We start from the raw sequence: 27,498 nt of genomic DNA on the forward strand, positions 1-27,498 counted from the left end.
TAGTACCTACAGTGACACTAAAGAACTGTACTAAAGAACAGACTCTTATCTTGATTTTAAATGTTTCATGTGTCTTTCATTATTATCAGACTCCTATTATTTTTAGAAAAGCTAAAGAATAAATGAGTAAATAAAATACAAATACACATTTATTTGATATTAAAATAAATAACTGTAGGTATGTATTATATACATTGAAATTTCATAGAGTAAGCTTCTGTCATAAAGTAATAACTATTATGTTATTAATTATTCCAAATTTATGGATGACTGACCTAAGATGATAGAGGTTTGGTTGCTTATAAATGATCACATGGTCACTAATTTAGTTACTTTTTGAAATCAGGAAGTTTGACCTCAGAGACAGCACGCTTTACACTATAAAGTTTCCCATATGTATAGTCTTTCATGGAAATAGTAGAGTAATAATTGTTACATTAACATATACTCACATGCACATACATACTTGTTTATTTAGAAATCTGTGTCTAGATTTCTGTATTGTACCTATGTGAGAATGACAAAATACTTTTGTCAGAATCTAATAACTACATGCAATCTGTAAACTTAGCTTCTCTTACTGTCTCCCTCAATTCTGACAGATGATTAGGATAAAAGGTAATTCTTTTTAAATAATAATCAGGAGAAAAGAGAAAATACTCAATAGCTCAATTCACACTCAAGATATGATGCTGTATTCATATATGATGCTGTATCACAATCAGATATTCATATATGATGCTATATAACAATCAAATACTCTTTTCATTCCTTTCTTCCTTTGCATTTTCATAAAACTTTACCTAAAAATTCACATGCTGGTAGTGAAGTTTGTTTTTCTTATGCCAGAATGAAAAAGAAAACTGTTAACTCTTCAGTTTCCAGCTATGGTTGCTTTTTGTCCCTATTATTCTATTTTATACATTAGATAATTGTCTTGACATTACTAAAGCAAAGGAAGCAGAGGAGATAACAATGGAAAATATTTGTAGTCATAGTGGCTTCTGGAAACCACCTCTTTGTATAATATTTTGGTATAAGCAATGGTAAGATTATTTTACCTAATTGTGTTGTCTTCTAGTCTTTTATTCTTGACTCAAAGGAAGATCAATAAGGTAATCAAATCCCCCTGAAAGACAGAGACAACAACACTAGGAAGGAAACAAACTAAAGAAGATGAAGAAAAGGAGAAGCAGAAGGAGAAGGAGAAGAGGGAAGAGGAGGAGGAGAAGAAGAAATAAGAGGGAAAAGGAAAGGAAGAAAAAGAAGGAATAGGGGACAAAGGAGGAGTGTCAACAATAATAGCAAAAATGATTTTTTATGTTGAATCAGACATTCACTGAGCCTTTCACATGTAACAAAATGGATTTTAACTCTATGTTGTTTTCAGATATTTTGTAAAAATATTATAAATATGCTTTTCTCTCTCTAACTACTGAATTCCCAATCTCCTGTTCATTGCCTCCCATTCACCAAACCTTACCCAAAGCCTGATGGCAAAGGAACCAAGTTGATGCAAGCCAGGCTCCTATGGCACAGACCAGGTCGAAGCATGATGACAAAATGGAATTAATTCAGTATTTTTGCCTCAAAGATTTTCATTTTAATTGAAGTATAAACCTTTGTATACATAAATAATATATAACTTCTGTTTGTGTATTCGTATGCTTTCTCATTTGGTGTCATCTTAAATAGGCTTTGAAAAACACTTAATGACCTTTAAAATGATAAGGGGAAAAAATCCAAATAATTGTAAATTGTAGAACACATAGTACCTCAACATTGTACCCACTGATGCAGGATAAAGAACAATGATAACATGAGTCCACTTGAAATTTTGGTTTAAGAAATCAGTCATTGCCAAATGAAAGGCTTGTACCATTTTCCTCCTCTCTGTTTATATCTCCTTATCTCCTCTTGTAAGGTATCATTCTTCTATCTTTAGTGAGAATCATTGCCCCACTTTTCTTTATTGTTTTATACTGATATATACACTCAAAATGTAGTTAATCTTTGAATTATAATTCTAGTAGGCAGAAAGATGGCCCCCTAAAAGATATCCACATCCGAATCCCTGGAATGTGCGTGACCTTAAGAAAATGGAAATGTCAAAGAAAGGAATTTTCCTCTAGAGCCCCTAGAAGGAATGGAGCCCTGCCCGACATTTTATTTTTAGCACATTGAGACCCATTTAGAGCTCTAACCTTCAAAACTGTAAGATAAATTTGTACTAAGAAACAAAGTTTATGGTAATTTGTTACAATAACAATAGAAATCTAATCAAATGATCAATTATAATGAAATGTGCATGCTTATTATAAATAGAATCACATTATATCCATTCTACTATGATTTGAAACTTAAGCTCAACATTTTTGTGAGATTCAACCATCAAGCATCAATAATGCTTGAGGCTACAGATTATTCATATTCATTACTGTATGATTTCCCATTGTATGAATAATCCACAATATATTTACTCATTCCAATATTAATAAATCTTTGAGATTTTTCCAATTTTGAACTTTACAAAAAATGTTGACAAACCATTCTGGAAAAGTAAAAAAAGGAGATCAAGGGCCCTTGGAGAAATGGCTGATTCTGGGACCAGGGCAGGAAATAGACAAGATGATCCTGCAGTAACTTGTAGTGCCAGAGAGTAAGGATTTATTAAAAAAAAAAAGCAATGATGATGAGGTGTGCCAAAAGAACTCAGGAACCAAATGAAAGAGCTCCCAATGGCTAATTCTAGAACAATTTTTGCAAAAAAACACATAGTGTATAATTGGATTTAACCCAGAGCATAAAATAAATATTCCTTGGTCCATACTGCCATAAAAAATGATTTTAAAAAATATATTAGATGCAGAAGAATTCCAAATAATTTATGTGGATACACTATCCTCAAAGAAATAGGGCTTAACTCCACACTACTTGTGTCAGCTGTGCATATTGAGTTTCTCCAAATGAGGACAATATGGAAAGGGCGTAATATTATCTTTAGAATGGAGAAACCTGACAAATACTACTTGTTCAAGAGGTCAATATCAACAGTGACGTCGTGTTGATAGCATGTATCCTTGATACGTTGTGATAGAAATTCACTTTACGTCTGTGATCCTCCTCCCTAAAACCAGAAGTATAACCATGAGAAAAATAACAAATCTAATTTGAGGGACCTTCTATAAATACATGATCATTACTTCTCAAAATTGGCAAGGTCGTTAAAACAAGAGAAGTTTAAGAAATTCTCAAAACCAAGAGGAGAATAAGGAGACCTACTGACTACAGGTCATGTGATATCTTGGGGGGAGGGGTGGATCCTGGATTAGAAAAAGAAAATTAGGTTAACTATAGAAATCGAAATAATATATGGATGTTATGTAAAAATAATGTATAAATATTGATTCATTCATTGTAAACAATGTACCTTTCTAATGTAAGGTATTAGTAACAGGGGAAACTGGGTGTGGGCTGCAAGGAAACTACTATATTTTTAATTTTTTCGTAAATTTAAAACTGTTCTAAAAAATAAAGTTTGCTTATAAATCAGTCATTTTCATCCCATCTGCAATTTCATCTGTGTAATATATCAAGCTTTTAATAGATTTGTGTATTTGCTTCTGAGGTCTCTATGTTAAATTGATTATGTGTCTATCAGAATGTCAAAAACATACCCTTTTAATTACTATAGATTTTAAGTGAGGCAGTATTGGGTACAGCAGATTCTTTCACTTTGTAATTCTTATACATAGGTTCTTGTGTGTCCTGGCCCTTTGCCAGGACATATAAGTTTTTGAGACCCCCTATACCAAGGTCCATAAAAAGCATGTTTCAATTTTGATTTGAATTTTGTTGAATCCATAGTTCAGTTGGCAGAGAATTGACATCTTTCCAGTCTTAAGTATTTCCAGCTAAGAACGTGGAAGATGTTTTCATTTGTTTAGGAGGGTTTTTATGTCTCATAGAGGTCTTGTTTATGTTTTTATTCTTGTTTTTTTATTCACATGTACTTCCTATTGTGGATGCTGTTGTAAAATGGCATCCTTTTAAGCTAATTTTTAAAATACATTTCATTGTATATAGAAATGGAACTTTTATGTTGATTTTATATACGGCAAATTTGCTGTGCTCATTTTTTAAATATCTAGTGAACATGTGTTTTTCTCTTTATTCTGTTTATATGGAAGATTGCATTAATGAATTTTTCTAATGTTTAAGCAGCTTTGCATTCTTGGAGTAACTCACATGGTAATTCTGTTACCCATTTTATACTTTGCTGATATTGTTTTGCTAAGAATAAGATTTTTCCATGTTCTTCATGAAGAACCTGACCTATAGCTGTTTATTCTTATATTGTGCTTCTTATTTTTTGGTATCAAAGTTATAAGCATAAGGGTATGAGTTGGGTATGATCTCCTCTTTGCCCTTTCCTCTGGAATACTGTGTTTGTGTTTAGGTGTGGTTTGTGTTTTTGTGTGTATGTGTGTATGTGATTAGAAGTAGAATTTCTGAGTATACAGTATTCAACTTTATTAACAGTTGGTCTCCAAAGTGATTGTAGTAATTCATACTTTTGCTAGTTTTGCTAGTTAGTGCATAAATGTTATGTTGATTTTTACATCAGTGAAATTCTTGTAATTGTCAGGCATTTTATATTTATCAATCTGATGTCAGTGAAATGATGTCTCATTATTTCATTATCTATTGTCTAGATTATGTGTAAGACTCAACTTCTTTTCACGAAGTTATTGAGAATTCAGAATTCTTCACCTTTGTGTTTTATTGTATCCTCTGTATATTTTTAATTAGGTTTTTAAAATTATTATTGCTTTGCAGAAATTCTGTATATATTTTGGATAATGATCTTTGGTTAGTTACATATTTTGAAATATCTTCCCTCAGTTTGTGGCCTATACTTTAATGTTACTAATTTTATCTTTTGTTGTTTGGGAAAAAAATATTTAAAATACAACCAAATATCTAATTTATTTTAATCCTTGTGCTTTTATTTTTTAAAACAAATTCTATTCTTCTCAATATCATAAAGATAGTATCCTATTTTCTAGATATCATTTGGGAATTTTTGTTTAGACGTTTATGTCGTTAATGTGTATGGGAATTATACTTCATGAGGTATGATTAGATCAAACTTTATTTTTTTCCCTATGGATAGCCAACTTTCTACTATTTACTGAGTGAATTTCCTCATGGATTTGTAATGCTTCTCTAGTAAATGGCAAATTTACAGGTTAAAATGACTTGTTCTCTTATTTTTTTCTATTCCCTTTGACTATCTACTATTTTACCAACATCATACCATAGTTTCATCATAATTGTTGCTATCTTGTAGGAAAATTTCCTTGCCTTATTCTTTTTAATATTCTCAAACTTCTTTATCTTAGCCTTTTATTTGACCTTAAAATGTGTAATTATTTATCAATGTTCTTATCATTATATTCAAATCATTGGTGTAAATAAGGATGTTTAGATTTAAATCTGATTTTTATTTCAGAAACTAAACATCATTAGTGACTCTAGTTGACCAAGTTTGGTTTAAAATAAGCATGGCTATGCCATTTTGTAACATGTATTTCCTCATGGCATGATTTTATGATTTAGTCCATTCTAAATGAATTCAGTGCTTCACTGCATTACTGATGTATCTTCAAGAAAGTGCTTCTGATGAATTTCAAATGACTAAACTTTGTCCTTGTGAAATCATCAAAAATCAGCTCCATGAAGGGGTTCATCTGGTAATTTTTCAAAGTCATGATGCAAACTTAAAAATCTTGCCTGTAAAGTTAATAGATATTCATAGAAATCTGAGTACAAGCACACACACACACACGCAAAAAAGTGTGTGTGCATTTCCATTTTCTTTGGTCTTTTAAAAAGGTTTCAAATATTATTAGCCAAAAGTTGTGAGTGAGTTGTGTCTATATATGTGTGTGTGTGTGTGTGTGTATGTGTGTGTGTGTGTGTGTATATATATATGTGTATATGTATATATGTATATATTTATGTAACAATTGCATGTTATTTTGGGGGGCATAATGTTTTTCAATGTTGTGAAATGTTTGGCTGAATCCCCTTGTTTTTGTTTTTGTATTTTTTTAAGTTATTTTATTTCTTTATTTTTTTGGCTGTGTTGGGTCTTCTTTGCTGTGCGTGGGCTTTCTCTAGTTGTAGTGAGCAGGGGGCTACTCTTTGTTGCAGTGTGTGGGCTTCTCATTGTGGGTGGCTTCTCTTGTTGTGGAGCACGGGCTCTAGTCACGTGGGCTTCAGTAGTTATGGCACATGGGCTCAGTAGTTGTGGATCACGAGCTCTAGAGCGCAGGCTCAGTAGTTGTGGTGCACAGGCTTAGGTGATCTGCGTCATGTGGGATCTTCCCGGACTAGGGCTCGAATGCGTGTCCCCTGCTTTGGCAGACGGCTTCTTAACCACTGCGCCGCCAGGGAAGCCCTGAATCCCCTTGTTTTTAACGACAAGAACAAATGTAATGTGAATGCTTACATTTAAAGGATTAAAAATACGTATTTCTTTTTCTTTCCCAATATTCTCAGTGAAAGAAAATATAATGACCAAGGACAATTGAATGCCTCATGTATATAAGTAATTCTGACTTTTCCATGCAGTGACTGTCTTTGTTTTATTGACCATGTTGTAAACACTTACATTATAAAATGGATATAACCACAATATCAAAATTTAGTAAAAGTGAATTTTCATTATACTTTAATTCATTAAATGATTGTATTATTGGATCTCATATTTCCCCAAGGCTATTTAATAAACCGAAACTTAAAAAAAATCAATACTTCCTCTTGGTTTCACTTTACATTGATGCATTAATTTTAATGTACTCATAATATCCTAATATTTCAAAATAAACAGATGTACTGAGGCATATGATATCAGCATTTAAACAACATATATTTGTTCATTGTATTGATTTACAATAAAAACAGATATGTACATTTTCTGGCATGGATATATTGATTTACAAAACTAATCTCAAGAAGTTATGATGAGTAAAAATAAACAAAACAGAGCTTTTTACTGTCTTCCATATCCTGAAATATTCTTCAATTAATAGGAATAAAGAGAAGGTATGCTGTGGGCAAGGCATATTAATTGTGTAGGAGAAACATCTAAGTTTTTCTCTAAGGAAAACCATTTCACTAAAAGTGTAACGCTAAAAAAAAATGAATCAGGAGCTTTAAAATGGTGCCTGTGGAGGGATAGAACTCTTGGAGGGCATCTAGAGTTGGATTTCAGGTCAAGGTATTTTCATTAATATGCATTACTTTTCTCAGTGGAGTTCATAGCTTTCCTACATTTATATGAAATTTTAATTTATGTATTATATACCTCTCTCTATACTGTATCCTAAGTTCTCAGAGCAAAGGTTTTTGTTTTGTTTGTTTCTGGTTTTGCTTTAATGCATTTCCATATCACCAGTGTTTGTCACAGTTCCTGGCAAGTAGGTTTTCTAAGCATTTTTTGGATGAATGCATGAATGAATAAATGAACGAAGTGTTTCATATTTAAATTATAGTTTAAAGCATGATGAAAATACAATATTTAAAATAATTTAAATTTTTTAAAACAAAAATTGGCATTCACAGGAACCATGCCACGTTTTTTCTTTGCACAACGAGAACCTAGATGAGTGTTACAGTTATATTTATTAAATGAATGAATGAGTGAATGACCAACATAATTTGTACCTAAGAATTATATTAGTCAATTCTTATTTAAACTATATGTGAAAAATTCCAAAAAACTAGTTATGTTTCTCTAGACAATCTGTTCTGTGATTATCTCTTATACCATTCAAAGGAAAAGTAGATGGTGAGCAAGATTACAGTCTCCAGGGTCATAGCTTATCCTTGCTCGAATAATTGTTAAATCATATCTGGGGGGGAAGTACATTTATTTCTCTAGATGATTAGCAACTATATAGACTTTTTAGCGTAGTTAAAAAGTATGTACTAGCCTTGTATGTTGGGCTAGTGGAAATTGTCAGTGGGTAAATGAGAACAGGGGACAAAGAGAAGTGATGAAATTAACATCTGCTTCCAATGAGAGGGAAAAAAACTTATCTATACTCAAGAGAAACACATTTAAGAAAGATGAATTTCATTCTATTTTAAGTTTACCCTACAACATATTTAACATGTTAATTGTGTTCATTGGTGCATATTAGTCCATCGCTAAGCAGCAAAACACTGCCAATTTATTTAGGCTGCTAATCTATTTATTCCGTATCTAAACTCATCAGGGTAACTCATTATAATGCTTATTAACTGCTGTGTTCCTAGCAAAAATATTAATACACTTTTGCTGCAGAAAAGATGAACTTTTAAGCCATTGACATTATTTCTCATTGTTTCAAAATACCAGATAAATAGACAGTATTTTGTACCTTTATTGCAGATGTCTGTGTAAATATTCATATAGACCTGAATGAAAATATTAAGAAAAATAATTGCTATGCAATTAATGACCAAGAAATTCTACTAATCAATGAGGCAACAGTTAATACATTTATGTATTTGTATTAAACCTTAGGCAATAGTTTTTTGCATGTAATTTACATATCAATGGGTAAAAGAAGTACATTTTAAATTTGTAAATATTAAAGTTTCTTTCCTAGTATATAGCAAGGAATAATAAATTTTGTTCAAGAAAACAAATTTTCACATTTCTCAATAAAATGGTAGTTACTAGGGTTAGTATAACATATACAATGGTTTGTATTAATTATGAGAGTGAATTTGAAATTATAGATGTAATGATACACAAAACATTCTTGAAATAAAGATAGCAGATTACAATATTAAACATTATTTAGGAAAGAAATAAAGCTATTTCTTGTAAAAGAGTCTAAATTATTTTCTGGTACAGGAACAAACGCTTATACACTTACAGTGAACTCTTATTTGATTTTCATCCTCAGGGAAACTCTGTTTCAAGTTTTAACCAACAAATTTACTAGTAGATTTTAAAATCCAAACTATAGACAAGTTGTAGTCTGCATACAGATATGCACACATTTAGTTTTACATTTTTGCGTGAAATAAATGTTTGATATAAATATTTGCCACTTGGAGATAGTGCAGGTTCTATTTAAGTGGAGTTATCGTGAAACCGTAGCTTGTTCTATGAATGCCAATGTTTTTTACTGTGACTATCAGATAAAATTTTTGACAATTTTCGTTTCACTTAACATTATTGAACATAATCCATTTTCCATCACAATATATTATTAACTTAGTTTGCCATAATATGATGTTTATTTTAGGAAATATTAAATTGAATATATTAAGTAGGTCTTCATCTGTTTGAACTTTATTTGAGCAATGAAATTCTCCTGTTATACATTCCAGATTGGGTCACACAAATTTCTAATTTTTGTCATCTAATGTTCTTCTTCTTACTAAACAGTGTACTTGACTTTAAGAATCCGTCCTTTTTAAAAACTATATACTAGGAAAGTAAAATACAAAAATGTTAGAAATTGAAAGCAAGTAACATGAGAGGCAATTTATGATTAAAATGTTTCTGACACATTGTATGAATAGATCTAAAGTCCAGTTTTCATTCCAATAAAGTGCTAACAAAAATACCTGATTTCTGACATTCAGGGTTTTTGTGAAGAGCAAAAACAAGATATGTAAATCAGGTTACAAAGTATTTTGTAACATGAATGTATTCAATATAAAACTAATTGATATGAGTTGACTTCTCTCTGCTGTTTTAGGTTTTTGTTTTGCTCTGCTCTGTTTTGTTTTCCGGCCTTTTAGCTGCATTTTAAATGGCTATAAATGAATCATCCTTTCATTTTCTAACGGCTTGTCTGTGGAGTTGTCCTTGGGGGTTATATTCTATATTTAGTGCTAAGGTAAAACCATGAAACAGGCAAAATTTCCCATGAAGCTGGGACACGCAGTCTCATCATCGAGTCTTTTAACTTTCTCTTAGCCACATAAGAATGGGCATTGGGTCTGGAACATTTCCTTACCAGGAGAGAAAGAGTCCTCATAGCTTGTGCCTGACTTATCACCTTGTGTGGGTAAGTCTTTCCCTGTTTCAGACTCAGTGTGTACTCTTTTGTTCCACTTAAGACAGTGTGTCATATGGCACTTGGCCAGCCCACTGCTGTATCTGTCCCCTGTGGGGAGGGGATAAGGCCCTTCTGCTGCAGCACAAGAGGTGTGAGTACAGGTCAGCTGCTCGGGGTTGGCTACGTGTAGGAACCCGCTAGCTGTGGGAGACTGAAACCCACTATTTGTTTTGTTTGTTTTTGTTGTTGTTCTTTTTTGCGGTACGCGGGCCTCTCACTGCTGTGGCCTCTCCCGCTGCGGAGCACAGGATCCGGACGCGCAGGCCCAGCGGCCGTGGCCCACGGGCCCAGCCACTACGCGGCACGTGGGATCCTCCCGGACCGGGGCACGAACCCGCGTCCCCTGCATCGGCAGGCAGACTCCCAACCCCTGCGCCACCAGGGAAGCCCTGAAGCCCACTATTGAAGCTGATCTTGCTCCTCTCTTCTTGCAAGTAAAGCGTTGTTCCATCCAGCGTTGATGTTTTACTTGATGACTCAGATACCAAGATGCAGTGGGCAGAAGTGCTCATCTTCTGTTCCTAATAGGCAACTGATGCCACTTGCTAATCAGAAAGCAAGCACATTAATTAAAGTATGACTGATTTTACATATTCACAACTAAAGTACAAATATTTATGGACATAAAATTCCTGGGAAAAATTCTATATACTCTATATAATTCCATAGAGGGATAAATTAATTCAAGTTGTTTCCTACTAATCTATAACATAATTTACACGTGTTGAGTTTCCTTAGCAGAGGTGACATAGTTAACTGATTATGAGCACAAGCTGAACTCTATCTTTTCCTTTTGATCTTTGTATCTGACTTCTAAATACAATCATTTATAGGCACATTTTTTTGTAAATCCTATGTATTTTACTTTTCTGTTGTCTTTGTATTACATCCACTTATCACTGTGTGTCCTTTAAAGATTTGATTGGATTAGTAGAATTAAATATGAATAAGGAATGCTTGAATAGGAAATAATTTCATATGTAGAGGGTTTATTATTAACTACTTAATCTTTTCTAAACAACCTTGTTATTCTGAGAACTGAAATAAATAAATTTTATAATAATCTTGTTTATATCTACAAAAACTTTGTTGGGATTTTGATAGGAATTGGGTTAAATCTGTGTATCAATTTGGGAAAAACTGACATCATATTATATTAAGTTGTCCTATCTGGTAGGACAGATAGGTATGTCCCTCCATTTATTTAGACCTTTATTTTCTTTCATCCGTATTTTGTGTTTTTTCAGCATACAAGTCCTGTATATGTTTTTTTTCGAATTACCTTAAGAGTTTTATTTTTTGAGCAATTGTAAAAATTAGTAATTGGTATTTTTTCAAAGTGTTAATGCCAATATGTATACTTTCTAAAATGACAGATTTAAAAATAAAATAGAGACTCAGCATTCCTGTAAATGCGAGCATTAACAGGAGTTTGCAGACCCATGGAAAACATTCAGTTGTCTAAGATCTTGAATTATAAACAAATCAAAACAGACAAACAAAAGCTTTATTCACATTAAGCTGCAATATTGAGTATTTATTTAAATTATGTTCACAGTCCACAAAGCACAGTATGTTAGCAATAGTCATGAATAAAATTCACAGTAGAAATCTTTGGTATTTCCTGTTGCCTTACACTTTCATACCTAGCACAAAGTATTACTTAAACTAATTCACTTCAAAATCATGGTAATAATTAGATCTATTTCTAAATCTCAATTTTAATGTATTAATTGAAAAGCATACATATTACTATATCTCACTTTTCAAAATTTTGAAAAATGTTCTCGTATATAAAATAGATAATTTTTTCATTTAACAAGGGGGTCTTTATATGCTATATGATATGGTCTCCAAGATTTGTTAAATAAACACTGAATAAAACAAAATGAAAAGTTTTAGAACAATATGCATATTATGCTAAAATCTGTGTGAAAAGAATATATAAGCAAATATATATACTTTAAGGAAAGTATCTCTTAAAGACCACCCAATAAACTCATAACACTGAGCGATTTCAGAAGAATTAGGTGTGTGAAAGACAGAGGCAAGCAAGAGAAATCCCTTCGTAATTTTTGAGCTGTGAGCCAGGTGTTTATTAACTTTAAAGCAATAATAATAAAAATAAAATTATAAAATATAATCAAAATAATAGTTTACTCAGGGATAATAAACATACAAACAGTTATTTGTATGTTTAAGCACAATTTAAGTTCACGTCCTTTATGTTTATAATTATATTTTTAACTTAATTGTTGGGGCTAGTCATGTGTTTCATATAAGAAAGAGCTCAATCAATATAAGTAATAAATTGTAAGAGATACTAGCTCAGAATGTTCTTTTCATGTGTGGTATTGGAATCATCATAGGGAGCATTCAGTTCTTATATGATTTACATTCCATTCAAAATTACCAGACTTCTATTAATGTAAAACAATTTTAGAACACTACTAACAACTCTGACTTAATTTTAACTCATCAACTAGACACAAACTGTTCTAAATAGTATCATCCATTCTCTCTGCCATCACATGATTTTACTGCATCAGAATTAAATGACTTTAATGACTTGTCATGATTTATCATCCAGAGAATGAATAAATCTATACTTTCTATTATTAATCTCATTACTCTCATGCATGATTTGACATTATAAATTATCTTGAAAAGAAACATGTTTTACTCATTTTTCTTTAGCATAATGTATTAAAGTATAACTCTCATTCTGAGAGAAAATGTATACCTGATTAGCAGTAAAAATGTGTATTTTACATCCATTTAAACTTTACTTGAAAATACGTTCATCTCGTGCATCAGGTTTTAATTGAACAAGAATCCACTTTAGGCATATGTATTTTTGTGTACTAGAGATAACTAATACATAATGATGAATCAGATTATATATTTATATATTTAATAAGCAAATAGTCTGTAAGTATAGAGAGAGCTAATTAATAATAATATAATAGTCTAAAAGGGACATGTTTCTTTTTTTTCTTTTTATTGAAGTACAGTTGACTTACAAGATTGTGTTAGTTTAGGTGTACAGCATAATAATTCAGTTATACATATACATATATTCTTTTTCAGTTTTTTTCAAAAGAATTATGCTGTTAATATATGATATTGTTAGGTTTATTACAGTTTTGACTGTGTGGTTAAAGCAATCTAAACATAGGTATAGTTGGTTCAATAATTGTTTTTCCAACTTATTTGCTATCTACCACCAGATTTTAGAATAGACACTGTGTATAGTTTGCATATAATAATATTTATAGAGTTATTAATACTTCCAAGAAGGACACTATTTAATTAGCATCAAAGGCAAATGCTTGAATTGTTAATTGTGAACTCTGGATTTGCTTTATACCTCAGTTGAAATAATGGATATTTCTTATTGTGTATATGTTTGTGTTCATTAATTTAAATAAACTCTATCCATTTATAAATTATAGTTGAATAAAAATAATAATAGAGGCAGAACAATGTGCAAACACACAGCTTTTGTCACCAGGCACCCTAGCCCAAGCCTTACACTATATATCCCTGGTATTGTAGAAGATTAATTAGTCTCTAGAGTGGTCAGATTTCTCTTCTACAAGTTTACATTATACAGATCTCTTAGATAAAATGCATTCCATATTTATTCGTCCTAAAAGATTTAATATTCATGCCAAAAGTAAATCTTACTTTTTTGTCTAAATTTTTCTATCCTTCCCCTGGGTACAAGTAAAGCATTGTGTTCCCACTCACTTGCATTTGTCTGGTGTTGAAGTTCTCAGATAATGGCCTGGGAGAATCAGCTACTAGTCACTTAGTATAATTAGGTGGTGGTATGGTGTATGGTTAAGAACATGTCCTGGAGCCACATTCCCAGGCTTTGATCTCAGTTCTGTCACTTACTAACTCCATGACCTTGAGCAAGTTCCTTAATCTCACTATATTTCACTCCTCACTTATAGAGTAAAGATAAATGAAAATACCTATCTATCTCATAGTTTTTGTGAAAACACTAAGTTATATATAAAAAACTTATAACATTACTTAGCATATATTAAGTATTATGAAATTGTTACCTGTTTTTATAATCATCATCATTATCATCATTGTAACCATCATCACCAAAAGCTTGTAAACTCACTTTGTTCGCTAATATATTCCAAGCACATAGAACAATGATTTGCATGCAGTAATTAATGAATAACTTTTTGTTTAATGAGTGAATGTAAGAGTGAATGTATAACATTGTCCTTTTTCCTATATAGTATCATTCAATATCCACAAACCTGTGAGTTGACATTATCCTAATATAGAGATGACAGTGAAGTTGAGAAAGGAAAAAAGAGGTATATAGATGTAGTGCTTATAGGGATTTAATCTTAGTTCAATGATTCATACACTCATTCAGTTAATTATAACTGAATGCCTTCAAACTCTCAAGTCTAATATATCCAATATTTACTCCTAAAACAAAGAAATAACAACAGGCCTAAGGAGAATTTAGCATGAAAAGAGTGTCCAGTTACTTGAAACTCTACCCAGAGTCACTATGTGACTACACCCTCTAACACATTTTTTCTAAAATAATTTTCCTCAAGTTTAAAATCACATTCCTTAAGATCTTATCCTTTCCCTTTCCAAAAGCTTGGTAAATGTTAGAATAGTTATAGAGGGTCTCTTCATTTGAAACAGTGTAATTACATTATCTAGCCTACTGCATTCCTAATGTACAGTGGCCCTTAGCAGTCATCATTTGCACAGGAGTGGCTCAAAGCATGCTTAAAATATTAACTTGGAGAGGCAACATTTGTACGTGGGATATTGTCAAACTGAACACAACTTAAAATAAATATATAAAATAATACCATTACAGTTAGGTAGGAAGAATCACTACGTTGAACTGTACTACCTTAAATATCATGCCTCCTAACTATCATTTTTGGGTAGAACAAACATCAAACTTTAAATGTTAGAGAAGTATACCAGATATCCTGAGTTTTCCCTTTAGTTCTGATTATGGGATTTTGGAAAATAAGTTCCATAGCTGATGAAAATAAAGGGATCCAAAATGTGATGAGATAGTAAGTTAGGTGTCAGCTACCATATAAAAGACAATGAGATTACTCATCATTATTTAATTATTTAAAAATAAATCTTTGAAATATTCAAGGAATTCAGTAAACAATTTTTGACTACAGTTTTTAGTATGCTGATTCAATTGGACATCAACAGACAAGCTTGAGTAAAGTGAACATAGAGAAATAATGTATTGAACACATGTGAAATATCAGACTGTAGATGTGGAGGTGTGATTTCATTTAATTATTACAATAACCCTATAAAATAGAAATAGATATTAAATAAACTTTACTCAGAGACATTAAGTGAATTGTCATTGTTCAGTTAAGAAATGATAAGTTTAGGATTGAATCATTTGTCCCTACAATACTATCTATCTTTTCCCAGGAAGTCCCGTGAACCAAAAATATTGGCAAAACCGTATATTTAATTTTGAAAATAGAATTATTTTTGACTTAGTGCATATTTAATAGTTTAGAGGAGGATATTGACTAGTTTGTATGAGTAGAAAAGGGATAAAATATGCTTTATTGAAACAGAATTTTTTTTTTGGCTGTACAAATGACTTTCTTCATGATATCAATGGTGTAATATTGAAATATGTAATCAGGGGAACTTGTGAACTTTGATGTCTTAGTGTCTTTAAAAGTATTTATTTTCTGAAAATAATTTATTTTCTGAATTGTTTTAGACTTCCCTGAAAAGCAAAACCAGAGCCAAAGAACTTATCAAGTTCTAAGTTTTTTTCATGAATCTGAGTTTTCCTTTTTCCAATGTGGACAAAAGTAAAGTGACAGAAATGTAATTACAGAAAAAAGAACCCCACATTTGATAATTTTATTAATTTGAAGAAAATTTAAAACTTGAAACCTTTATTTTATTCTTAGCCTATTCAAAGCATAAGCTCAGTAAAATTATTCTTTTTTTAACATCTAGGCACTTAAAATAAGCAAGCAGAGAGAAGTACACTTCTTTTTTTGACACACTGCTATCATATAACTGGTTCCAATTCCTTTTCTCTATTCTCTCTTTTTCCCTTAAGCTTAATCCTGAGTAAGACTTGGAAGAATTTAATTTAATTTAATTTTTATTTCATACAAATATAAGTGATATGGTAGAATGGGATCTATAGTGTTGACCTGCGCCTTTGTTTTCCCCAGCTTGTGGAAGGAAACAAAGACTAAGATCCTGTCTAAACTACTATATCTGTAGTAATTAGATAACCTCTTGCCTTGGTATCAGAACTCTTCCAAAACAGAGGAAGTCAGTTTGTTAAATCCAGGTAAAGATCTCTAAGAAGTGAATCCCCAAATTGGTGATATTTTAAATGCCCTTTAATCTTTACTAGTGGAAACACTTTTTTTTCCAGAGAAATTATATCTATAAAACAAAATTAAATTTTTATCCTAATTCCATTTGTCTTATAAAAGGGCACTTGGATATATTATCCCAACATAGTGCATGTGAAGGTTTGCCTAAGCAATGGATAGTTATATTTCCATCAACACTGATCAATTCATGATTATATCTAAAATGATCAATTCCCTAAGAACATTATACAAAAATGCAACTAGTAAGGCAGGCCCAAATAGTGTGTATTTTCTAAGCTTCTTTTGTCACATTAAATAAGGAAGGTAACATTTGGGGTGCTGTAACTAATTGGTCTTTTTTTTTTCACCTATAGAATATTGCAATCTGTTTTGATTACTTACAGGGTATGTAAATAATGGGACCCCTTCGTCCCCCATTTCACAATTTCAATACTTTTTTTTTTTTTAAGGTGAGAAACTGTTACTGCTTGAGCTACTTTAATATTTAGATTCCACCCACAATGATCTCTGAAAAAGAAATACATTACATTACGTTTTAGAAGCTCAAAGCACTTCCATGTCTACTACATTACTAACTCCTAGGGAAGATATTCAGGTGTAGGAAAAGAAAATAGATTAATATGAATCCATTCAGAAATCATACATTGAATAGTTACTGATTTCCAGCACTCTGGTAGGTATTTATTATATCACGTTGAAAGTGGTATTATCCCTTGTTCTCAAGATGTTGGATATGCTTCAGGATTGCTTGAAATCCTTCTGTTCACTTTAAAATGTAGAGGGCTTAGTATCATAACCATCTAGAAATATGTTGAAATAAAGTAAGAGATTTATCTGAAATTATAAAAATTTAATACCATAAAGCAGAAAAGAGTTTATTTTTTAAGGAGAAAAGTTTAATAACTGCCTACAATGCAGGGCAACCCTTATATATAAAAGAATGTAGAAAAAAAGTCTAGTAAAACAACTTTTAAAAGATAATTTAATTACCATAGGAGATTCTGTGTGACAAATATCCACAGTTCAGTTCAGTTAATTTTATATAGGAAATGCCAAACATATGTCTGTGCATATTTTCCCTTTTTATTCTCTCTCTCCTCTCCACTCTTACACACACACATATTTACAAACTCTTTTCTATACTAATTTTGTTCAGGCTTTACAGTCTAAAGAAAGTTTTTGTCATTACAAAATTTTATATTTCAAACTTAAAATTGTGGTGGTAAATGTTTAGGATTTCAGGGGTTTCTTTTAAGAAAAATCTTAAGAATATTAAAAATATATTAATTTAATTGGACACTTCATTTATTCATTCATAATTTATTTATTCATTAGTTTTTCATTCCATAAAATATTTATTTAGCATAGAACTCAGGCCAGGAAATATGCCTGGAGATGGATGGTTCGATGGTTGGATGTTTGGATACATGGAAGGATGGATGGGAGGGAGGAAAGGATGGAGAGAGAGAATAGATGATAGATAGATAGATAGATAGATAGATAGATAGATAGATAGATAGATAGATGAGTGAATCAATCAATTAAATAGATAAATGCCATACCTTACTTGCATAAAGGAGTTCAACATCTTAAAGGGGTAAAAGAACTCTAATAAAAAATTCAATCTTTATTTCATATTATAATCTATGTGCCATATATAATCTAGAATCTAGATATGTTTGCCTCAATACATACTTGTCAGAATGTAGAGCATGCTTTCTTTTATTTCATATTTCCCAGGTTAATTTGTGTTTAAACATTGAAATCCATTATCACGTTTAATAAATCATCACTGTGATCAGAATTCTACCACATTATCAAGGATTTAAAAATGAATAGGGCAAACTTCTCTCCCTAAATCACACAATCTTCAAGAACACAGTCAAGTAATTGCAGCCAACCCTTTATATATATATACACGCACATATATATATATATAAAATTATTCTAATATATGAAAATTTTGACACAAACCAAGGGGACATTTTGAAAAATATCATGAGCCAAAACACAGAACAATATATATAACATTATCCATATTTACTTCAGTCACTAATTAAAATATTCACTGCAGTGGAGACTTTATTCCTCAAAATTTTAAATTTTAGCATGGAGTAAATGCTATGTTTTATGACAGAGAACATGTTGACTATATATGTTCTAATTGTAAAAATGGATATTTAGAGGCTAAATCAAAAGTTCATTACCAGTATAATTTTCTTATAATTTTAGATCATGTTCCCAGTATTTCACTTAATTTTTAAAATTGATGACACATAATTTGATAGATTTCAATTGCTATTTGTTAAGTAAGGTAAAATAAATGTATTTATTACATGAGAATCTAAGCAGAGATATTTCTTATCAATATATTATGCATCTATCAATCAAAAATTAGTAATATCAAGGAGATATGTTTGAATTCTAAGTAGAACTTAGAGAGTTTGAAATGGAGAGAGTATTCACTTTGTGGTTAATTTTTCTCTCTGACACAGTAAAAATTGAAGCTTCCTTCCAATATCTACTAGTATCAAGACTTTCAAAATCTATTTGAATGCCTACTTAAGAGTGTTTCTATATATAACTCAAAGTAATATAAATTGGCATAATCTACTATTTCAATCATTTAAATATCTTTTACTATTCCTAACTAAAAATAAGTATTTTGTGTTTCATTTCTTTAACATTTATTACATAATTAGATTATTCAGATTTAGCCAGTTACATACATAATTTATCTCTTTTAAAAATGTCAATTGACAGAGAACACAAGAGGCGTTGAAGCATTAACCCCCCCCAAAAAACCCTGTTTTCATAAAACTGCTAGATTTTAGGCATAGTTTGAAATATAGGCAAATGAAATGTAATGAACAACATATATCTATACAAAAATTGAAAGAAAATATTTCATTGGCTTATGCTTCTGAATCTTGTTTCTCAGTGACTTAAGGAAGTTGGCTAATAGTTTTCCTAGGTTAACTGTTAGTGTTCTATTCCATTGGCTATTTTTTGAAGGTATTGTCCTGGAAAGCTCCCTATGGATTCACCAACCGTTTTTTCCATTAAAATTGTGTCCCAGAGAAGGTGTGAAATAGGTTTACTGCTGACAGCTCATTACACTGGTAACTTTTAGGTGAGGTGTGCATTGGGATGTCTGAGGGAACACTGCTCTCTACTATTTGAGAATGCTTGAGGCTTCATCAAAGAAGAATAAAAAGTGTTCCAAAATTCTCTCTGCTAGATGATATCTAATGCATAAAAATTATTACCAACCTAAGATACGATTTTCTTGCATTTAACCTAATAATTAGAAGTTAGATAAGACTGGGTCTGAGAGGTTAATGCAACATCAAAATCGTATTTCTGTCACTTCTTAGAGAATTTATTTTAAAACATTGAATTCAAGGAATTGAATGTTACTGTAGAATCAGGAAACATCAAGGGTCACTTAACAAGACATCATTTTAAGAAAATTTTATTCATTAGGATCAGGTCTCTTCACTTGACTTTATGAAAATCACTTCCTCTCTTTGGGTCTTCCTTTCCTCATCATTAAACTGAGGGCACTGATTGAGACAATCTCTATAACAGGTTCTAGTTCTAATATCTATGATTTTATAGAAAGAGTCCGATGTTCTACTTCTAGCTCTTAAAATGAACTACCTCTAAGCAATAATTTAAATAAAAAGACTATAAATCTTCTCTAAAATAATGATCCCCATGTTTTTCTTAAGTAGAGCTTTCAAGTTTTCTAAGCTGCCTTATTGAAGTGCTGAAACAGCAAAGAAATCCTTTCAAATGTGTTATGGGAAAATGACTCAGTATGTCGTGTTGATGATTAGATAGCTATAGCCTTAGAAAGCTTTATTAAGAAATTTAAAATAAATTAAAATATTAAAAGAAGGAAATGATCCATTCTAAGATAAGCTCATTCTGCACAAGAATTTCCTGATTTTTAATCGTTATAATTTATTAGTAAGTTAGAGAAAATAACTCAATGGGTAAAAAATGTGGAGTATTATATATAAAATATATATCAAGCAATATAAAGTAGCATTCTATATTTATAACAGTATACATGTGAGGACAGTTATAAATTCAATATAAGTTATGTATTTGTATTATATTTTAAATTAGTTTTTTTAATTCAAGAAGAAAATATTGATATAATGACACATTCTTAGAGATGTTATATAATCCAAATACAAATAAATTTAAAATGTAAAATTGCAACCTATCTTTAATAGTAATAGAAATAATAACTCTTGGTGTTAAATATTCTCGAGGTAATTGTGTGCTTTCTTATGTATAATTTTTCTTCTTAGATGTATTGTGCAATATGACATAGATGCAAAGAAATTCATAAAAAGCACTTTGATGAATAAGTATGGTGCTATCACCCATGTCATCACTCCCTAGTTCAATAATAAAAAAAGATCCATCATCCACAAAAGCTCCACTGTGCTAGTCCTTCACCCTTAGAATTAATTAGAATCTTGATTTGTACAAATTATCATGTTTATTTCTTTATTGGTTTATGATCTGTATAAATAATAGAGTTTAGTTTTACCTGATACTAAACTACATACATAAAATACGATTTCTATGTAAGTTATGCTGTTGTTTAACATGCATCCCAGCAGTAAAAAACACTAAGTAGTTTTCATTATGCAAATTTTGAAAGATATTTCAATACTGTAAGTTTGGATATACTGAAATATTGAACCAACTTTATATGAAAGTTTAATTAAAGAAATATTTACTGGTATTAATTTATAAAGTTATATAATAAGAAGTAAAACCAAATGAGTTTCCCATTAAATCAAGGTTCATACTAAAAGGTAGTGACTAATCAATACTAACCAGCAAACACATTAAATTATATAGTAATTGAGTTCCTTATAAAATGCATCAGCCAAAAACAGATGTAGTAATACAAATGAATTCAGAAAAATCAACAAAATATGACAAAGTGGCATAAATCCCTATCAGTACAAGTAGGCACCATAGAGCTCGACCATTTTTTTAAAGAAAGTCCAAGAAAGAGAAAAATTCTAAATTTGAGGAAATCTATTGCCATAATAATGAAACTATTTCATTGAATATCAGTAAATTATAATAAACGGAAAAATAATTGCATCCAAATAGAATAATTTTCAATATCATAAATGTATAAGGTGGACAATTTATTCTTATAAATGTATCTTCATACAATGTGAAACCCATATTCTCAATTCTTCAAAACTTGTCATCGCCGTCGTAATCTAAATGAATCTCTTCATGATGCAATTATCTTTAATAAAATCACAAATATACTAATCATCTCCCCAAAAGATGAAACAATGTCCCAAAGGTCAATTTATTCTTACAGTGATGCTTATTTTGCTTGTAGATGAGACACCCTTATCTTTGGATTATTGAAACAAATATAAGTTAACTACTATGAATTATTTTTATTTTAGATGGTAAATGTATGGGTGAGGAGAAATAAAAAAGGAAAGAACTGGTTAATATATTTATAATTATATCCATATTAATGCAGAAATACAACTAATGAAGTCCCAATTTCTGTAACTGGTCACATGGTTACCACTTATTTATGATATTTATGATCATAACTGCTCATTCTTATACCCTTTGTCCTGAACTGTGAACCTAGTTTGTCCTGTTTTGTTGCCTAATTGGGTGACCTAAATATTCCTCCCTGATGGGTCTTGGTCATTGGCAAGACTGCTTACAACAGTAGTTTTCCATTAAGTATTATAACCTGTGAATACAAATAATAGATATACCCTGCATGCCAAACAAAATTTTTTCTTATCCCTGATGGGTAGTAGGAATATAATTTCCCCTTGGTAGTCAGACATTTACCTTAGCCCGTGTAATAACACCCTTCTTTGCCTGTTCGTTGACTGGAATAAGGAGTTCAAAGTGGCCAAGTAGCCAAGCAGACATTTCACTGGTGTATCATAAAGGGAGTCATCCCATTTCCACCCTTTGATTTCTGGTGTCCTGTGAATCCTGGCTTTGGTAGAGACAACACTCTATGTTGGTTGCTGATTCTGAGCATATAACACATTGAAGAAGGATTTTTCTCAGTAGGATAAAACATTACCCTCATTCTGATGCTATAATGGAATTGTTAAAGACCGTTCCACCATTCCTCCAGGCCAGCTGCTTTAGCCTGATTAGGAATATAGCAAAAACTATTGAATTTTATGACCAGAAGCCCAATCCGGACCCTCATTTACTGTAAAATGAGTTTCTCAGTTAGAAGCAATGCTGTGTGCCAGAAGTGTTACTGGCACAAAAAGGAAATGCATATCCAGGCAAAGTGTCTGTTTCAGTGAAGAAAAGGTAGTGCCCCTCCTGTGATGAAAGTTCTCCAGTGTGATCCATGTACAACCTGGTGTCTAGATGACACCCTAGGAAATGAGCCACAGTGTGTGTTTAGTGTAGATCTTTGCTCTGGACATGGTTATGCTCAGTAGCAGCTCTAGCAACATCAGCCTGGGCCAGGGAAAGTCTACTTTATTTAGTTCATTAATGAACCCCAACCTTGTCAACATAGTCACTTTGTTCATAAGCTCAGTGGAAAAAGTCTAAATATGAAATGGGTGGAAATGGGTGGCTGGGGAAAGAGGCTATCTGAGATCCACACAGTGGATTGTCTTATATATGATTTTTAAGCTCTACTTCTGCTTTCAATTGTCTGGCTCTCTTTTGAACAACTTCAGTCATATGAACCTAAATTTTCCCAGACTATAAAACTTGGTATCTGTAAGAGCTCACAACAGGCCTAAGAAAATATTCAGTACATTCGCAAAATTATTTTTTTCTCATCCATTCAATCTTGCAAATAGACAAGCATATAAATTCCATGTGGATTTTCTTTATTTCCTTTATTAAAAAACTAAGCAGGGCTTCCCTGGTGGTGCAGTGGTTGAGAGTCTGCCTGCCGATGCAGGGCGACAAGGGTTCGTGCCTCGGTCCGGGAAGATCCCACATGCCGCGATCGTCTAGGCCCGTGAGCCATGGCCGCTGAGCCTGTGCTCCCGGAGCCTGTGTTCTGCAACGGGAGAGGCTACAGCAGTGAGAGGCCCGCGTACCGCAAAAAACAAAACAAAACAACAACAAAAAAAACTAAGCAGTTTGGCAGCTGTGACATTAGCACAATTTGCTAACACTAGTGCATTGTGTATTACCTAATGTTAATTAGTTTTAATTTAGAGTAACAATAGATTTCATTTTTGCGGTACTCGGGCCTCTCACTGTTGTAGCCTCTCCCGTTGCGGAGCACAGGGTCCGGACGCGCAGGCTCAGTGGCCATGGCTCACGAGCCCAGCCGCTCCGCGGCATGTGGGATCCTCCCGGACCGGGGCACGAACCTGCGTCCCCTGCATTGGCTGGCGGACTCTCAACCACTGCGCCACCAGGGAAGCCCTATAGATTTTATTTTAGTTTTACCTTGATTTTTAGGTACTTTAGATTTTACCTTGATGCTTAGCCTTTAGCTATTACCTTGGTGTTTAGTGGTACATATAGTTAGAGCAATATTGATTAAGTTTACTATCTGTGAAAGGCCAAAATTACTTGGATTCTAGAATCAGTCAGCTCTTTGAAAATTGATAGTTGTATCTTCAAGCACATTTATGGCTTTCGTAATATTTTTTATTACAGAAAATATTAGTTCCTGGTGAAAGGGACTTTGGAGATGGAATTAAGCATAAGGGCATTAAACTAGAGATATTACCCTTGACTGGAGTATTATATACATAATCATGGGGGTCCTTAAAAGTGGAAGAGGAAGGCAAAAGAGTGGGTGAGAGAAATGCTACTATAGAAGAAGAAACATGAGGGACTTGCTATGTGATGAGAAAGCCATCTTTGTTTGAGTTGCTGCCTAGGCATTATACAATATGACAACCTGCTTACACCCAGAGTCTGGACATTTAAATATGGACCACAGCTTAGGATTCCCACCTTTCTTTTCCCAGGACACCTTTTAAAATGACCACTCAGAATTGAGCCCATTAAAAATTAGTGACCTCTGCCCCAACCACTTTATTAGTACAGAATAGGTGTTTGCAATCCTGCTGTCTGTCTCCTGCGTACTTGTGACCTGGGACAGAGGACTACCCTTCCCCCAGCTCATTGCACCCTGTTCTGGGATTTGTAAGTGATAAATCTTATGACTTTATTTCCTTTGTGTAAGTGTACTGGAACTACTCCTTCACTCAAAATGGCTAGGGTTTTCACCTCCCCATATTGGAAGCTTGGAGGCTGAGGGAGTACCTGCAGACCCCGTGAGGCTGGCTTGTACATCCTCATTCAGTAGGTCTTAATCTGCATATTGTTAACACATCAGCCCCGGGGGTTCCAACACAAGCTGTTTTTGCTGACTTTGAAGATGGGGGAAGGGGACCGTGAGTCAAGGAGTTTGAGCAGCTTCTAGAAGCTGGGAATTGCCCTCAACTGTTAGCCAGCAAGCAAATGTATCCTCTGCCTTACAAATTTAAGGAAATAAATTCTACTAGCAACCTGAATGATCAGGCAAACAGACTCTCCCTCAGAGCTTCCAGAAAGGAACTCAGCCCTGCTGACATCTTGATTTTAGCTACAGAGAACTGTGTCAAGATTTCTGACCTACAAATCTGTAAGTTAATAAATTTGTGGGGTTTTTTAAGCCACTAAGAAATGTGTTATAGTAGCAATAGAAAACAAACACATATATTTTTACCATTCCCACTTTGACTGGAGGCACATACAAGCAGCCTACTCTCTATATTACCTTTATTCTTTATGTATTTCTTGCCTCTTATCTGATAAATGATAAGCAGTTCTGCTCACAGCACTACTAGCGGCATGGAGGAATTCTGTGCCTCTGTTTTCAATCTAGGTTGTTTTAGATGTCATCAAAATCACATTTAAGCTATTAACCTAGGTAAATTTGTTTTAAAAAAAAGTTTTTGAAAGATCTTTGATTGGTAAGCATGACAGAAATCATGCAAAAAAAAAAAGATGGAAAGATTCAAAAACAGAAAAACAAATAAAACCTCTGGATTCCCAACTATCTAAAAGCAGAATTTAGGTTGAAAAAGCTGCAAGCCACCAAGAGAGCATACTTTCCTATCTAGAAGTGACCAAGGAGATCTATGGAAAAAACAAGAGGATAGAGGCAAGAGTTGTGGAGCACACTGGAAATGGGAGTTACTTCCCAGGAGTAAAATTGAACCTAAGATAGAAATGGTATCTATGCCCATTGTAGAGGAACCTGGTAACATTTGCCTAATGAGATTTCAGAATTGCTATGAATGAGGAAATACTGTGTGTCATATATTTTTTAGTTTAGGGTTTTTTTTTTTATAAGATAAGGTTGTCTGTTGCTATCCTGTCCCTGTACCACCAGTGTACTTTGCATAAATGTTTATGAGTGTTTGGGAGGAGTGCAGAAAATTCATTTATAAATCTATAAATCTCTCTCTCTATATATACACATATATATACACACACACACATACATATATACTAGCCAGATATATATATCATAACATTGTGACTTTTAAGCCTAGTGTTATAATTGAAGAAATTTGAGTGTGCTGGGAAGAAGGTGAAAAGGTGAGATTGTTTTCATATGGGAAAGTTTTGAATATTTATGGACTTGAGGGAACCCTGTGGTAATTAGATTATTATGAAAAAATATTTACTCATTTCTTCTTGCATCATCATAGGAGTGGTAAACTTCCATTAGTGATAGACACAGCTTTATCATTTTCGTTGGCCAGTAGGATGATAGAGCATGTACTGCAAGCAAAGACTTGCATTGTACTCGTACAAAGAAGCTTGCCAACTTTATCTTCTACTAAGACCACGAGAAAAGCGTTACATGAAACAGACCAGAATCCAAGCTACGAACCCATAGCAATGACAGTGAGAAATAAATGCTTCTATTGCATGCCACTGAGTTTTGTCGTGGTTTTCTTTGCATAATTAATAGATGATCAATACGAACATAGTGTCTCATCTCCATATTGTTTATTTGAGTTTACAGTTTTCATTGCTTGAGTATGTTGGTTGAGTAACTTGACCAAAGTTAGAAATGTAAAGCCTAGTGTAAAACCCAGGAAATCTATTTGAGCTGCAATATTAATTAATGCTTTGTACCGACTTAGCATCAATATCCCAAATGAACCCCTACTCCCATACACAATATAATCCTGATAAGCAATGGGGTAAAAGGGGAACTGGTTTTTACACAAAGTTACATCAGGAAACTAAAATATGACTTAAAGAAATACACACTAGATTAAATTGTGGGTCATTAATGTAGGTTTTCTTAAAGAGGTAGTCAGGAGTTTTATACATATAATAACATGCAGTAGGTTTTCCTGAAAACTTCAGATGTTTCATCTCCCCTAAGTTTCATATGTTTGAGACAGTTGTGTCTCTCTAACTCTGTAATATCTATTTTTTTCTTAGTACTTGCAGTTGTTGTTCATTTCCTTCTTCACTACGTCAAGCAGTGACCATAAATGGCTTTTCTGATCTTATTTCCAAATTGTTGGCCATAGGCACTCATATTTGGTTGCTGGAAATGAACATAGTTCTAGGCCCATTTTGCTTTCTTGAGAGAAGCTGTTAAACTGTTGGGACATTCATTTTCTTGTCTTTCTCTAAACCCTTTTCTATGACCTGATCATAAGGAGAACTTCTGACTAAAATATTCTACAACCAGTTGTAGTAGATTTATTTTATTCTTACATTTTAAATTCATTGCTAAAATTAAATTCTTTATTAATCTCTACCATCTTCAGTTCTCTCCCCAGAGGTAAGAGATGTTATCTATAAGATATATGATCTCCTAAATACTTTCTCTGTATCTTCAGATATATATACATACTACTGCAATATCTGTTGGAGTTTCAGAATGTATATGTGTGTGAGTTTGTACATAA

This window comes from Neophocaena asiaeorientalis, unplaced genomic scaffold (assembly GCF_003031525.2).
Source record: "Neophocaena asiaeorientalis asiaeorientalis breed wild unplaced genomic scaffold, Neophocaena_asiaeorientalis_V1.1 scaffold175, whole genome shotgun sequence".
NCBI lineage: Eukaryota > Metazoa > Chordata > Mammalia > Artiodactyla > Phocoenidae > Neophocaena > Neophocaena asiaeorientalis.